The sequence below is a fragment of the Urocitellus parryii genome, chromosome 2 (assembly GCF_045843805.1).
Source record: "Urocitellus parryii isolate mUroPar1 chromosome 2, mUroPar1.hap1, whole genome shotgun sequence".
Taxonomy (NCBI): Eukaryota; Metazoa; Chordata; class Mammalia; order Rodentia; family Sciuridae; genus Urocitellus; species Urocitellus parryii.
In genome coordinates, this window is record NC_135532.1 from 38233231 (window position 1) to 38246267 (window position 13037).

The 13037-nt window shown below is 35.6% G+C and overlaps 1 protein-coding gene across 7 annotated transcripts in view; it reads left to right on the top strand.

The window, feature by feature from the left end:
• Positions 1-13037, top strand: part of Cab39l (calcium binding protein 39 like) — a 124536-nt gene that overhangs the window by 11123 nt on the left and 100376 nt on the right. For 5 of the 7 annotated variants that reach the window (XM_077795167.1, XM_077795168.1, XM_026393659.2 and 2 more), the window contains exons 2-3: positions 3400-3547; positions 4519-4594. The gene's annotated coding sequence lies outside the window, so the exon portion shown is untranslated. The remainder of the gene's footprint in view (positions 1-3399; positions 3548-4518; positions 4595-13037) is intronic. The other 2 variants (XM_026393660.2, XM_026393661.2) reach the window with 2 other exon arrangements.

The window sequence follows — 13037 nt, forward strand, 5'->3', positions numbered from 1 at the left end:
ACAACAAATCATCCAAATCCTTCACTCCTGTTACATACAATTGCCATCTGGCTTAAGAAAAATAAAACACTTAAAAATGAACAGAAGGTGGCAGACAACATCCATATAAAGTTACTTCTAGTAGAAAACAAAATGAGAGTCAAAACATTTCAGTTGATGAAAAGCTTCCCCAAACATTCAAGTATAGAGCTGAAGAAAACTACAGCACAAGGCCCCTACCTGAGTTAAATCCAAGCATTTGCAGAGATAAAAAGATTCAAATTCAAAACCCTGAAACAAATGGACAAGAGAAGAAAATGTGAAAAGTGAAATTATTATACTCAGGAAATAAATGAAACAGAGAAGTCACTCTTTAAAAATGAATTTAAATTTCAAGATAGTTAAGTGAGGAAAAAATTTGATTGAATTAGGGGCACCGAGAATAGGCATGAAGTCAGCCAAGAGAATGAAAATTAAATGAAGAAAGGTAAAAACAAATAGAAGGTGACTTTGTGTGTGTCTAGTGCTGGGAATTGAACCAAGGGTGCATGCTAGGCAAGTGCTGTACCACTGAGCTGTCTCCTCAGCTCTAGTAGGAAACTAATACAGAATGTATGTAAAATTAGATTTCCTAAGGGAAAAAAAAATAGCAGACCTAATACTTAAACTAACATCCTTGGAAACATTCTAAACATAAAACTCAACTGTGTCAGCTCAGATATGGGGTGTAGTTCTGTGGTAAGGTGCTTACCTTGTATGCTTGATACCCAACAACACACACAAAGAAAAAGCTCATTGTATACTGGGAAAATTGATCCAAAATGGTCAGCGCCAAGTCTGGTCCTAATAAAACTGTTGGACTTTTAACATAAGAAGAAAAATTCCTCTGGGCTTCCAAGCAGAAAGGTTAGCAACAGACTTAACAACAACATACAGAGTAAAACAGCCATTGAACAACATAGTTAAAGTCTATGAAAGTATAAGCCAAGGGTTTTATAACTAAGTCTCATTCCAGAAAAAGCAAAAACCAGATAAATCCCAGTATATTAACAACAACAACAAAAAATATATGTGATAAAAACTGTCATGAGCAAAGACAAATGACCTCCAAAGGGGGAAATATTTGGATTTATGTCACCAAGAGCTAATCTCCTTAATGAAAACAACTTACTGAAAATCCAGGCAAATAAGACCATCAACCCCAATAGACAAAAGGAAAAGCTGGGTGCAGTGGTGCATGCCTGTAATCCCAGCGGCTGGGGAGGCTGAGGCAGGAGGATCATGACTTCAAAGCCAGCCTCAGCAGAAGCGAGATGCTAAGCAACTCAGGGATACCCTGTCTCTAAATAAAATTCAAAATAGGGCTGGGGATGTGGCTCTGTGTTCAAGTGCCTCTGAGTTCAATCCTCAGTACCCAAAAAAAAAAAAAAAAAAAAAAAAAAATCTGAAAAGAGAGCTCATAGGAAAGAAATACAAAAATGCTGAGGGGCATAGGAAAGACACATGGCATTTTTGGTTGAAAGGTGACACCAGCAAGCCATTGAGATGATAATGATTATGTTAAGATGTGCATTCAATTGGATATTAGACCCCTGCTGTCCGCCTTGGCCTGCTACTTTGGAGCTCTCCCCGGGACTCCCATTGGTTGGGGAAGTGCAGTAGGAGGGATTTCCAGAGGAGGGATTTCCTGTTGGTGTGGTGTGTCCCGTGCGTGGCATTTTGGAAATAAAGTTTGTTCCTGCTTGAGTGGCTCGTGATTTTGTGCCCAGCCAGACTGCGACACAAAAATAAATAAAAGAAAAACAGAAATGCAGATAACAGATGTATAAAAGATGTGCCAGCTCCAGTTATACAAAGGGAAATACAAATTAAAGAATTAAAGCTATCCTAAAGCATTTCTCACCAGAATCCAAAAGTTATGCAGTATACTTTGTAGATTGTGGGGAAATAAGCATTTTGATACATTGCTGATAGGGATGGCTACATAACCACAAACTGCATGGGAGGGAATTTAGCCAACAAAATTGCATATGCATTTATCCTTTGGCATTGCCATTTAACTTTTAGGAATATGTTCTAAAAACACACTGAAATAAAATGTGAACTGTTTTGTATATAGTTGCAGCAACACTTGTATTAGCAAAAGATGGGAAACAGCTAAAATGACCATAAATAGGGCACTGATTGGATGAACTTCAGTACATGCATGCAATGGAACAGTCTCCAGTAGAACCCTCTTTGTCCAGAGGAACAGCATATAGAGTTAGAGGCACAAAGAACAAACAAGGGAAAGATACCAACAATGAAAGAGAGATTTCCCTAAATACAACTTGTTCATATTTTGACCTTAGAATTATGGATATTTCAGACAAAGATGCTGTGTCCGCCAAATACTGAAAAATAAATATTAAAAAAAAGTTCTCTCTCTCAAAAAAAAAAAAAAGAATTATGGATATTTTACACATTCAAAAATAAGATTAAATGAAAAGAAAAATAAAAGGAACTGAAACAAATTTATACAATTGTATAGCATTTTGGAAACACAGCCATAGAAGAAAAGGAACGATTTCTAGTGGTTTTAGAACACAGATTTTAGAGTGTCCCTTTTTAGTATGGTGTATTCAGTAGGAGTATTTTGGTGTATTTCTATTTTTTAAATATTTATATTTATTTTTTGGGTATAGATGGACACAACACAATGCCTTTATTTTTATGTGGTGCTGAGGATCGAACCTGAGTCCTGCCCGTGCTAGGCGAGCGCTCTACCACTGAGCCACAATCGCAGCCCCATGCGTATTTCTATTTTGAAAGTATCTCATGTATAATATTAGGGCAAGTAAGTGTTATAAAATGTTGACATGATAATTGTTGGACAAAACCACAGAAGTTTATCAAGGCTATGACTTATAAAAATTTGGAAATCTTTGGACAGATTGAAATAAAGTGAAAATAAAATACAAAATTTCATGAGCCTAGGTTACATGGCAGGCATTGTGCTGGCACTCCTCTGTGTGCTATCATTTGGTTCTTTTATATTTGTTTGTTTGTTTTGGTACAAGGGATTGAACTCAGGGCACTTGGCCACTGAACCACATTCCCAGCCCTATTTTGTATTTTATTTAGAGTTTCACTCATTGAGTTGCTTAGCACCTCACTTTTGCTGAGGCTGGCTTTGAACTCTCAATCCTCTTGTCTCTTGCCTCAGCCTCCCCAGCCACTGGGATTAATGTTTGCACCACCGCCGCCAGCATCATTGGTGCAGCTACACATTGCCATCTACATACCTGATAGGTTCCCTGAATAGGTTCAGAGAGCTTAAGTCATTGCTTCATATTATCCATTTACTTAGTAGGAGATTGTGACTTAAACCCATATCTATATGATTCCAAAGCCTGTGTTTTTTCTACCACATTATTGCAGGATATACATCAAATTTTAAGAAGAAAGAAAACCAGGAGCTAAGGATTCTGTTTAAACCTATAGTTGCTGCTCAGAAAATAGGATGCAGACTCCAAATTGTTGGTTTACATGTGCTTCAAGCAAGAGCAGTATACTAAAGGAGAGAAGTGTAAGTTTTCTTATTTCGGATACGAAAATGTCAACACACACATACAAATGCATATTTTGATGTTGAAAATAAATTTTACAAAGTTGTCATTGATGACTGAAATTAGTAAAAGATATTAAATAAAAACGTGGTGAAGCAAAAAAGAAAAAACTAGCAGGCTTGGGTTTTCTTGATACTGTTAAAAGCTGGGGGTGCAGTGGGGGGAAAGACCTGAAAAGGGCTGTGACACTTCAAAGGGTTTTGCGACATTTCAAAGTTCTTTCTTCTATGTTTTGTGCTATAAAACAATAGAAAGATAAAAGAGCTATGATTTTACCAAACATCTAATGGGCAAAGAGCATCCTTGAATCTGAAAAGGTTTTGTCTGGAATTTTTTTTCCCCTAAGACAAGATACTAGTTTAAATACGTTGTGTTTCCTCCTGTTGGAGAAGTGGGCTGTGGCTCAAGCGGTAGCACGCTCGCCTTGCATGCGTGCGGCCCAGGTTCGATCCTCCAGCACCACATACAAACAAAGATGTTGTGTCCGCCAATAACTAATAAATAAATAAATATTAAAAAAAAAAAAAAAGAAATGCTAGACCTCCTTCACCCAAGCCAGCCCTTCATATTTCTACTGTTTTTTCTTGATTATAAATATATTTTTCATTCAGCCTAATGCTACTTTTTTTTTCTTTAGTTTTCGGTGGATATAACATCTTTGTTTTGTATGTGGTGCTGAGGATTGAACCTGGGCCGCATGCATGCCAGGCGAGCACGCTACCGCTTGAGCCATATCCCCAGCCCCTAATGCTACTTTTTTAAAAAATCCAACTCTTGAAATAATTGTGGCAAGGGTTTTATCTTGTTTTTATTCATTTGTATTTGATTATGATGGAAAATATTTAAATTTGTATCTCTGAAAGCAATGAGAGAATATGTTGGATTTATTTTAAAGATTTTCAAAATTCTGAAGATTTTTCTTTTTTGTCAGAAGCTGTGTTGATCAGTGACTTTGGTGAAAACTGAGGTAACTGAAACGAATTTGCAGATGATACATGACTTCTAAGGTAAGATAATATAATAAAGCTCAAGATCACAATTATTGCCAGGTGTGGTGGTACACACCTGTAATCCCAGTGACCTGGAAGTCTGAGGCAAGAGTATCACAAGTTTGAGGCCAGCTTCAGCAACTTAACAATGCCCTAAGCAACTTATTGAGGCCTTATCTCAAAATAAAAATAAAAGGTCTTTGGTATTGCTCCATGGTACAGTACCCTTGTATTTCCCAGTACCGCAAAAAAGAAAAATAATCATAAAACGTAACAAGGGGGAAAATCAAAATACTATGAGCAAGAGCTAAACAACAAACTGTACCATATCTACAGAGATTTCAGCTATAATAAATATCTAATACATAAAATCAATATATTTGATATGTTTAATAAATAAAAGGAGTTATAAAACATAAATAAAAAATAAGAGTCTAGGAAAGTGGCCTATGTTATTATTTCTTAAAAAGAAATAATAACATATCAGAAATGAAAATTATTTATAATAATAGAATTTTAAAAATTAGCCAGGCATGGTGGCACTGCCTGTAATCCCAGCGGCTCGGGAGGCTGAGGCAGGAGGATCCTGAGCTCAAAGCCAACTTCAGCAATTTAGCAAGTGCTAAGCAACTCAGTGACACCCTGTCTCTAAATAAAATACAAAAAAAGCCTGGTCGTGTGGCTCAGTGATTGAGTGACATTGGGTTCAATCCCCAGTACAAAAAAAGAAAAATTAATGATGGGCTAATCTAGCACATAGGCACAGTTAAAAAGAAGGAAACTACAGAGAACTTTATACAGAGAGAAAAAAACAAAATATGAAAAATATTGTGAGACAATCCATTCAGACTCCGGAAAGAAAACATGGAATGGGTATGAATCAATATAGTAACCATTAAAAAATTGCCAGAATAGATGAAAGACACAAATCCTCCAACTTAGAGAGCCCAGTATATTCCAAGTAAAGTAAGTAAAACGATGTACATAGCCACATTATTGTTAAGCTCAGGTTGCACATTTGAGATGTGTAGATCACAACCCACACATTGAAAAATACTCTTATAAAGGTACTATTCAAGAAAAAGGCAAATGGTTCTACAACAAAAGAAGAACTAGTAATTTCAGTTGGCCACATGAATAAATTTAAGCATTATTAGACGACAGAAACAAAATAATGTCATATTCATGCTTCACAAATAAGGCATAATTATAATACTGTACAGGCCTAAATGGCATTTAAGCCAGTAGAGCTTGATTGGAATTTTAGGATTCTAAAGTCCGTGTATTGTGTTAACTAAAGGTATACCAATTTCAAGTATAATCATTAAATGAAGACAAACAGGATGTTTGTAGGGTAGAACAATGATTAATTTAAAAGAAGTCCAGAAATAAGTACTCATTTTTTTCTGGTGCTGTGGCTTGAACTCCGTCCTGCATGCATACTCAGCTACCAAGCTACTCCCTCACCCAAGTATTCATTTTTTGTTTTACTTCTTTTACTTGATTTATTTTGAAATTCATCCATGTTGTTACTTGTATCAATAGATTGTCCTTTTTATGAATATAGCATAATTTGTTTATCCATGCATTTGTGGATGGAATCAGGTTGTTTCTGGATTTCACCTAATACAGAGAAAGGTACTATGAATATTCACGTATAGGTCTTCATGTGGGTATGTACTTTCTCTTCTCTTGGATGAATTTCTTTTTTTTTTAAATTTTTTTATTATTTGCTCAAAACATTACAATGATCTTGACATATCATACATTTGATTCAAATGGGGTAATTTCTAAGGTTCAAATGGCTATGACATATGGTAGATAGATATTTGACTTTTTAAGAAGCTACTAGATTATTTTCCAAAGCAGTTATCAACAGTAAATGAGTAATCAAGTTGTGGTATATCAATTCAACATACTACCACTCAGCGATGCTTATACCAAGTAGATGTATCTCAGAACAGTTATACTATGTAGAAGAAGCCAGACCACTCTCTGCTATTTTATTCCTCTTGCTAAAAATTCTAGAAAAGACAGTTAACATATAGTGACAGAAAGCATATCAATCAAATGTGGAGTATAGAGCAAGATGATAGATTATGAAAGGACAGGAGAAATCTGGAGGGTGATATAGTCATTATCTGACTATTATTATTGTGGTGATGGTTCTACAAGTACATTCAGGTATGTCAATATTTTTCATGTTGTACATTCAAATATGTATAGTTTATTGTTTGTCAATTATTTCTTCTTTTTCTTATTTTTATTTCTCAGTACCAGGAATTGAACCCAAGGATGTTTTACTTCTGTGCTATATCCCCAGTCCTTTTCATTATTTATTTATTTTAATTTTTGGTACTGGGGATTAAACCTAAGGGTGCTTAACTACTGAATCACATCCTAGCCATTTTCATTTTGAGACAGGGCCACGCTAAGTTGCTTAGGGCCTCACTAAATTGCGGAGGCTGGCTTTAAACTTATGATCTTCCTGCCTTAGCCTCCCCAGTTGCTGGGATTACAGGTGTGCAACACTGCACCCAGCTTTATTTTTTTATTTTAAGTCAGAGTCTCACCCATTTCTGTGATTGGCCTCAAATTTGAGATCCTTCTGCGTCAGACTCTTGGGATTATAGGCATACGTAATTGTGCCTAGCCATTTACTTTTTAGGTCTTTTTAAAGAAAATAAAAGGGACAAGTAAATAGAGTAACATATCTTGATAAAAACTCATGTGAAAGGCCCAAAGATTTGTTCCTATTTAGATTACATGACCTTTAAGTCTCTCAGTGTGATTCAGTGAAAATATGAAGGGATCTTTAGTCATGTACTTCAGGAAACTTAACACAAAAAAAAAAAAAAAAACCAAATAACTCAATTAATAAATGGGCAAATTAATTAAACAGATACTTCTCAAAAGAAGAAATACAAATAGCCAACAAATATATGAAAAAATGTTCAACATCATTACCAATTTGGGAAATGCAAATCAAAACTACACTGAGATTTCATCTCGTACCAGTCAGAATGGCAGTCATCAAGAGCAAACTATAATAATTGCTGGAGAGGATATAGAGGAAAAGGAACACATTTACACTGTTGGTAAGATTATAAATTGGTACAACCAGTATGAAAATCAGTGTGGAGGTTCCTCAAAAGACTAGATATGACCACTCCTCAGTGTCTATCCTGAGGAATTAAAGTCATCATACTACAGGGATATACATGCATGTCCATGTTTATACCGGTACAATTCATAATAGCCAAACTTTGGAACCAGCCTAGAAGTCCATTGATGGATGAATAGATAAAGAAAATGTGGAGTTTTATTTGGCCATAAAGAAAAATGACATTTTGTCGTTTGCAAGAAGTGGATGGAATTTGAGACTATTATATTAAGCTAAATAAGCCAAACTCAGAAGGTCAAGAGTTGTATGTTTTCTCCCATATGTGGAATCTAGAGAGGAAACAGGAAAAGAAAGATTGGGGGCCAGTGAAAATCAAAGTGATATCAGTAGATGGAAGAGACCAGGGGAAAGGAGGAGGGTACGGAGGGAGGCAGTGATATTGGCCAAATTGTATTATTACATTGTGTACATGTATGCACATGTGACAACAGATCCCATCATTATATACAATTATAATGCACCAATAAAAAAAGTGAAAGGACTAATAAAAAGAAAAGAATATATAAAGGGAGCAGGTATGACATTCTCAATATTAAATGATAGGAATTATTAATTAGGATTAAAAAATCTAATAACAAGCAGATAACCTCAGGTGGCTGTCTATATCAGCTTCATCTCTATAGTAGAGATATATGAGACCCTGGGATCAGACAGTCCTTGAGTGTACTTGAATGGGCCAACCAGTCTCCTTCTAAGTGACTCATTCCTCTTTTAAAATATATATGTCAACACTTTAATTTAGATTATAGCTAATGTATATAGTCCTGGGAGCCATTTTGTCTCTTCTGTAACATTATACATGTCTATTGGTTTTCTATGGCAAATTTTATGGATAAATTCACCACATTCATATTATGTGTAGTATTCCACATTATTGGGGTTTTCTTATTCCCCCTGCCCGCAGTTATCCACACCATAAGGAAATCCATTTTATAGCAGTTAACACCATGAAAAAGGGTGTGTTTAGTTAAGTACATATTTCTAATTCTACAACTAAACTTAAATTAAATATTATAGATCAAAATAAATTCCAGGCCGATTAAAAGGAAAGTAAACATTACAACCAGTACCATATTTATCAACTTTGCAGTTAACTGAAAAAAAAAAAAAAGAAAAGGAAAACCCTGAAGAGTATTTTAGAGATTACAATATATAACATTTTTTGTACAAATAAATGTTAGTAAAGCTGAAATACAAAGGAAACAGATTAGGAGAAACATTTAAACTAAAATTAATATTTATGAAAAATAAATAACTCAAGTTTTATAAAGAAAAATTTCAAGACTCCAGTGGATTGGACTCCCCTGTCCATTCCTGTGCAACTCCACCCTCCGCCCCATCCCCCACCTATTGTGAGTCAGCATCCATATATTAGAGAGAACATTGGGATTGGCTTATTTCACTTAGCACAACAGTCTCCAGTTCCATCCATTTACTGAAAAATGCCATAATCCTATTCTTTGTGGCTGAGTAATATTCCATTATGTGTATGTATGTATGTGTGTGTATATAAGTATACATATATACACACACACACACACCACATTTTCTATATCCATTCATCTGTTGAAGGGCACCTAGTTTGGTTTCATAGCTTAGCTATTGGGAATTGAGCTGCTATGAACATTGATGTGGTCGTGTCACTATAGTATGCTGATTTTAAGTCCTTTGGGTATAAGCTGAGGAGTGGAATAACTGGGTCAAATGGTGGTTTCATTCCAAGTTTTTAGAGGAATCTTCATACTGCTTTACAGAGTGGTTGCACCAATTTGCAGTCCCTCAAGTGATGTATGAGTGTACCTTTTCCCCCACATCCTCGCCAACATTTATTACTACTTTTATTCTTGATAATTGCCATTCTGACTGGAGCAAGATGAAATCTCAGTGTAGTTTTATTTTGCATTTTTCTAATTGGTAAAGATGTTGAACATTTTTTCATGTATTTGTTGACCCATCATATTTTTTCTTCTGTGACGTGCCTGTTCAGTTCCTCTGCCCTCTGCTCTTCATTGGGTTATTTGTTTTTGGTTTTTAATCCTTTTTTTTTTTTTTTTGGTGTTTTTTGAGTTCTTATATATCCTGGAGATTAATGCTGTGTCTGAGGTGCAGGTGACAAATAATTTTTTCCCATTTCTGGGCTCTCTCTCTATGTTCTTGATTATTCCTTTGTTGTGAAGAAGCTTCTTAGTTTGATACCATATCATTTATTGGTTCTTGATTTTACTTCTTGCACGTTAGGAATCTTAATGAGGAATTTGGTTTGTAAGCTGACTTGATGGAGATGTGGGTCTACTTTTTCTTTTAATAGGCATAGGATCTCTGGTCTGATGCCTAGGTGATTCCCAGTGTTAAAAAAAAAAAAGTGCTGATTGCCTTTTGGTATATATTTGTGCTGCTTGCATCTAATTGGCTGAGTAAATTAATTTGAACTTAATGACTATGAGAAATAGATGTGTGTGTATAATATGTGTGTGTGTTTGTGTGTGAAGGTTCTCAAGATATGTATGTTTTGACCCATTAGACCTACTTGTAGGAATTTATCTTAATAAACCTAAATGTGGAGGGAAAAAAATGAATTGACCACTTTTAACAGGATTTCTAATAAGGATAACAAATGTAGAAATAACTTGAATGTCAGTAACAATGGATTAGGTAAACTACTATAGGTTACTACTGTATTGTCAAAATCATAGTTCTTCTAAATGACAGTTGTATTAGTTAGGTTTTCATTGTTGTGACCAAAACATTAACAAGAACAGCTTAGAGAAGGAAAAGTTTATTTTGGCTCACACTCTCATACATTTAGACCATGTTGGACCGACTCCATTCCTCTGTGCCCAAGGTGAGGCAGAACATCATAGCAAGAAGTCTTGGAGAAGGAGAGCTGCTGCATTCATGGCAGCCAGGAAGCAGAGGAGGAGAAAGAAGAAGGGAACACAAGGGAAGATACATACTTCCATGGCATAGCCCCAGTGATCCACCACCTCCAGTTATGCTCTGCCTGCCTACAGATAGACCATTCAAACTAGGGTGGACTAGCAGGTATGGTGGTGCAGGTTTATAATACCAGCAATTTGGAAGGCTGAATCAGGAGAATCAAAAGTTAAGGCCAGCCTCAGCAAATTAGCAAGGCTCTAAGCAATATAGTGAGATGTTATCTCAAAGTAAAAAACAAAAAGGGCTGGGATGTGGCTCAGTGGTAAAGTACCCCTGGGTTCAATCCCTGGTACAAAAAAATAAAACCTCTGACACAACACCCCTATACCTATTATTTATGCACTTCATAGTTAGAGGTGTAAGCGGTGGTAGAGCCCATGTTAAACATGTATGAGACCCTGGGCTCCATCCCCATGCCCGCCCCCCACTTATATATAACTATATATATAAAAGCTTCTGACTTATACTTTTGAAATGAAAATCAGTAGGTATTATGGGGTTTATTTTTATTCTTTTTCTTTTTTGTGGTGAGGGGGATGGTAAACTAATGTTTTATCATGAGGTCATCCCCAGCCCCAACTCTTCTGTTTTTCATAATCATTTCTCTGAAACATTTTTGCCTTCTGGTAAGTAATTTACAACTATAGTTACATATCACATTCTTAACTTAAAAATTGTCTTTCTGTTGGATATTGGAATTATAGTAAATCTGTTCATTAATTTATAGTAATTAATCCTGTATTTAATTTATAATATGCTATCTTTCTTGGTTAAAAAAAAAACTTTAAGGGAGGATATTTTCTGAGGCAGAAGCTACAGATTATTGGTCAAGGGAAGGATAGTAAGGCTGTGCAGTTTTAGATGGACAGAAGTGTTGGAAACTGAGTGGCAAGCTGATGCCCAAAACAAAAGAGGGGGCTGGAGGTGGTGTGGCACCATGTCAATAGGCCAAGAATGCCACACATTAAAGACATGGGAGGAAGAGAGACAATAGCTAGCTGGGCAGAAAATGGTCTATCAGGCCAAATTCATGCATGGAATGTAGACTAAGACAATTATCATAACTGTGCACAAAGACTCATTTAGGGGATTTGTATGACATTATTTATGATAGAAAAAAAAGGAGGGGCTGGGGCTGGGGCTCAGTGGTAGCACACTTGCCAGGTATGTGTGAAGCACTGGGTTCGATTCTCAACACCTCATATAAATAAATGAAATAAAGGTCTATCAACAACTAAAAAAATTAAAAGAAAAAGAAAAAAAGAAACCATCTTTATGAAATTATGGTCTGTTTCTTCAAAGGAATGTTATGCATAGGGACTTAATAATATTGAGAGGCTGAATAGAGTTATGGAAGAGAGATGTTTTATCAGGGGCTTTTTTTTCTAGATAGTAGAATTATATATTGTAGAATTGAGAATTAATAACGTAGTTGAAAGCACCTAGCATGGTACCTAGCACACAGAAATCACTTGGGGAATGTTAGTTGCTTTTGGATGTCAGGTAATAAGAGCTAGATTTTTTTGTCAAGGATGTTTAAAGGGACATGCAGAAGAATTTGAAGAATGGAGGAAGTCCAGATGACCCCATTCCTGGGCTAAAACAGAAGAAACAAGTAGCTCTGGCTACTCCAGATAATGGAAGCCCTTTGTAATTTAGGAAGTTGGAGAGAAAAAAGGAAGAGGAAGTTGGGGAAGGGAGTAGGATAGAGGAAATAGAAAGAAAGAAGAAAAAGGACTGAACATTAAATCATACACAATTTCATACTGTAAAGTTGTTAGTACATCCAAATATTGACAGTCTATTTACTTTTCTTTTGAGAAAAAAAATTTACAAAATATCCTGCTGGTATAAACTGGATTTATTCATGACATTTGTATATATTTCATAAAATGAATATCATATAAGTTACTAAAGTGCTTATCATTTGAGCATATTTTAATATTCCTTATATGTATTTGACATTCACAATTTATCACTTCATTAGTATTTTCACTTTTATCTTTGAAAAGTTACAAGGAGCATTTAAGGTATTTTTTTATCCCCATATTTACCAGTAGAAACAAATAATTTGAGGAGGAAAAATTTGTGAAAAATTATTTTTTCTAGTGAAATGTCCATGGCTCTCTTTCTCCCTTTTTAATTGAACTAAAGATGTTGGTATCTTGTAGAAATACCATTTGCGGGGCTGGGGATGTGGCTCAAGTGGTATCGCGCTCGCCTAGCTTGCGTGCGGCCCGGGTTCGATCCTTAGCACCACATACAAACGAAGATGTTGTGTCCGCAGAGAACTAAGAAAAAATAAATAAATGTTAAAATTCTCATTCTCTCTCTCTCTCT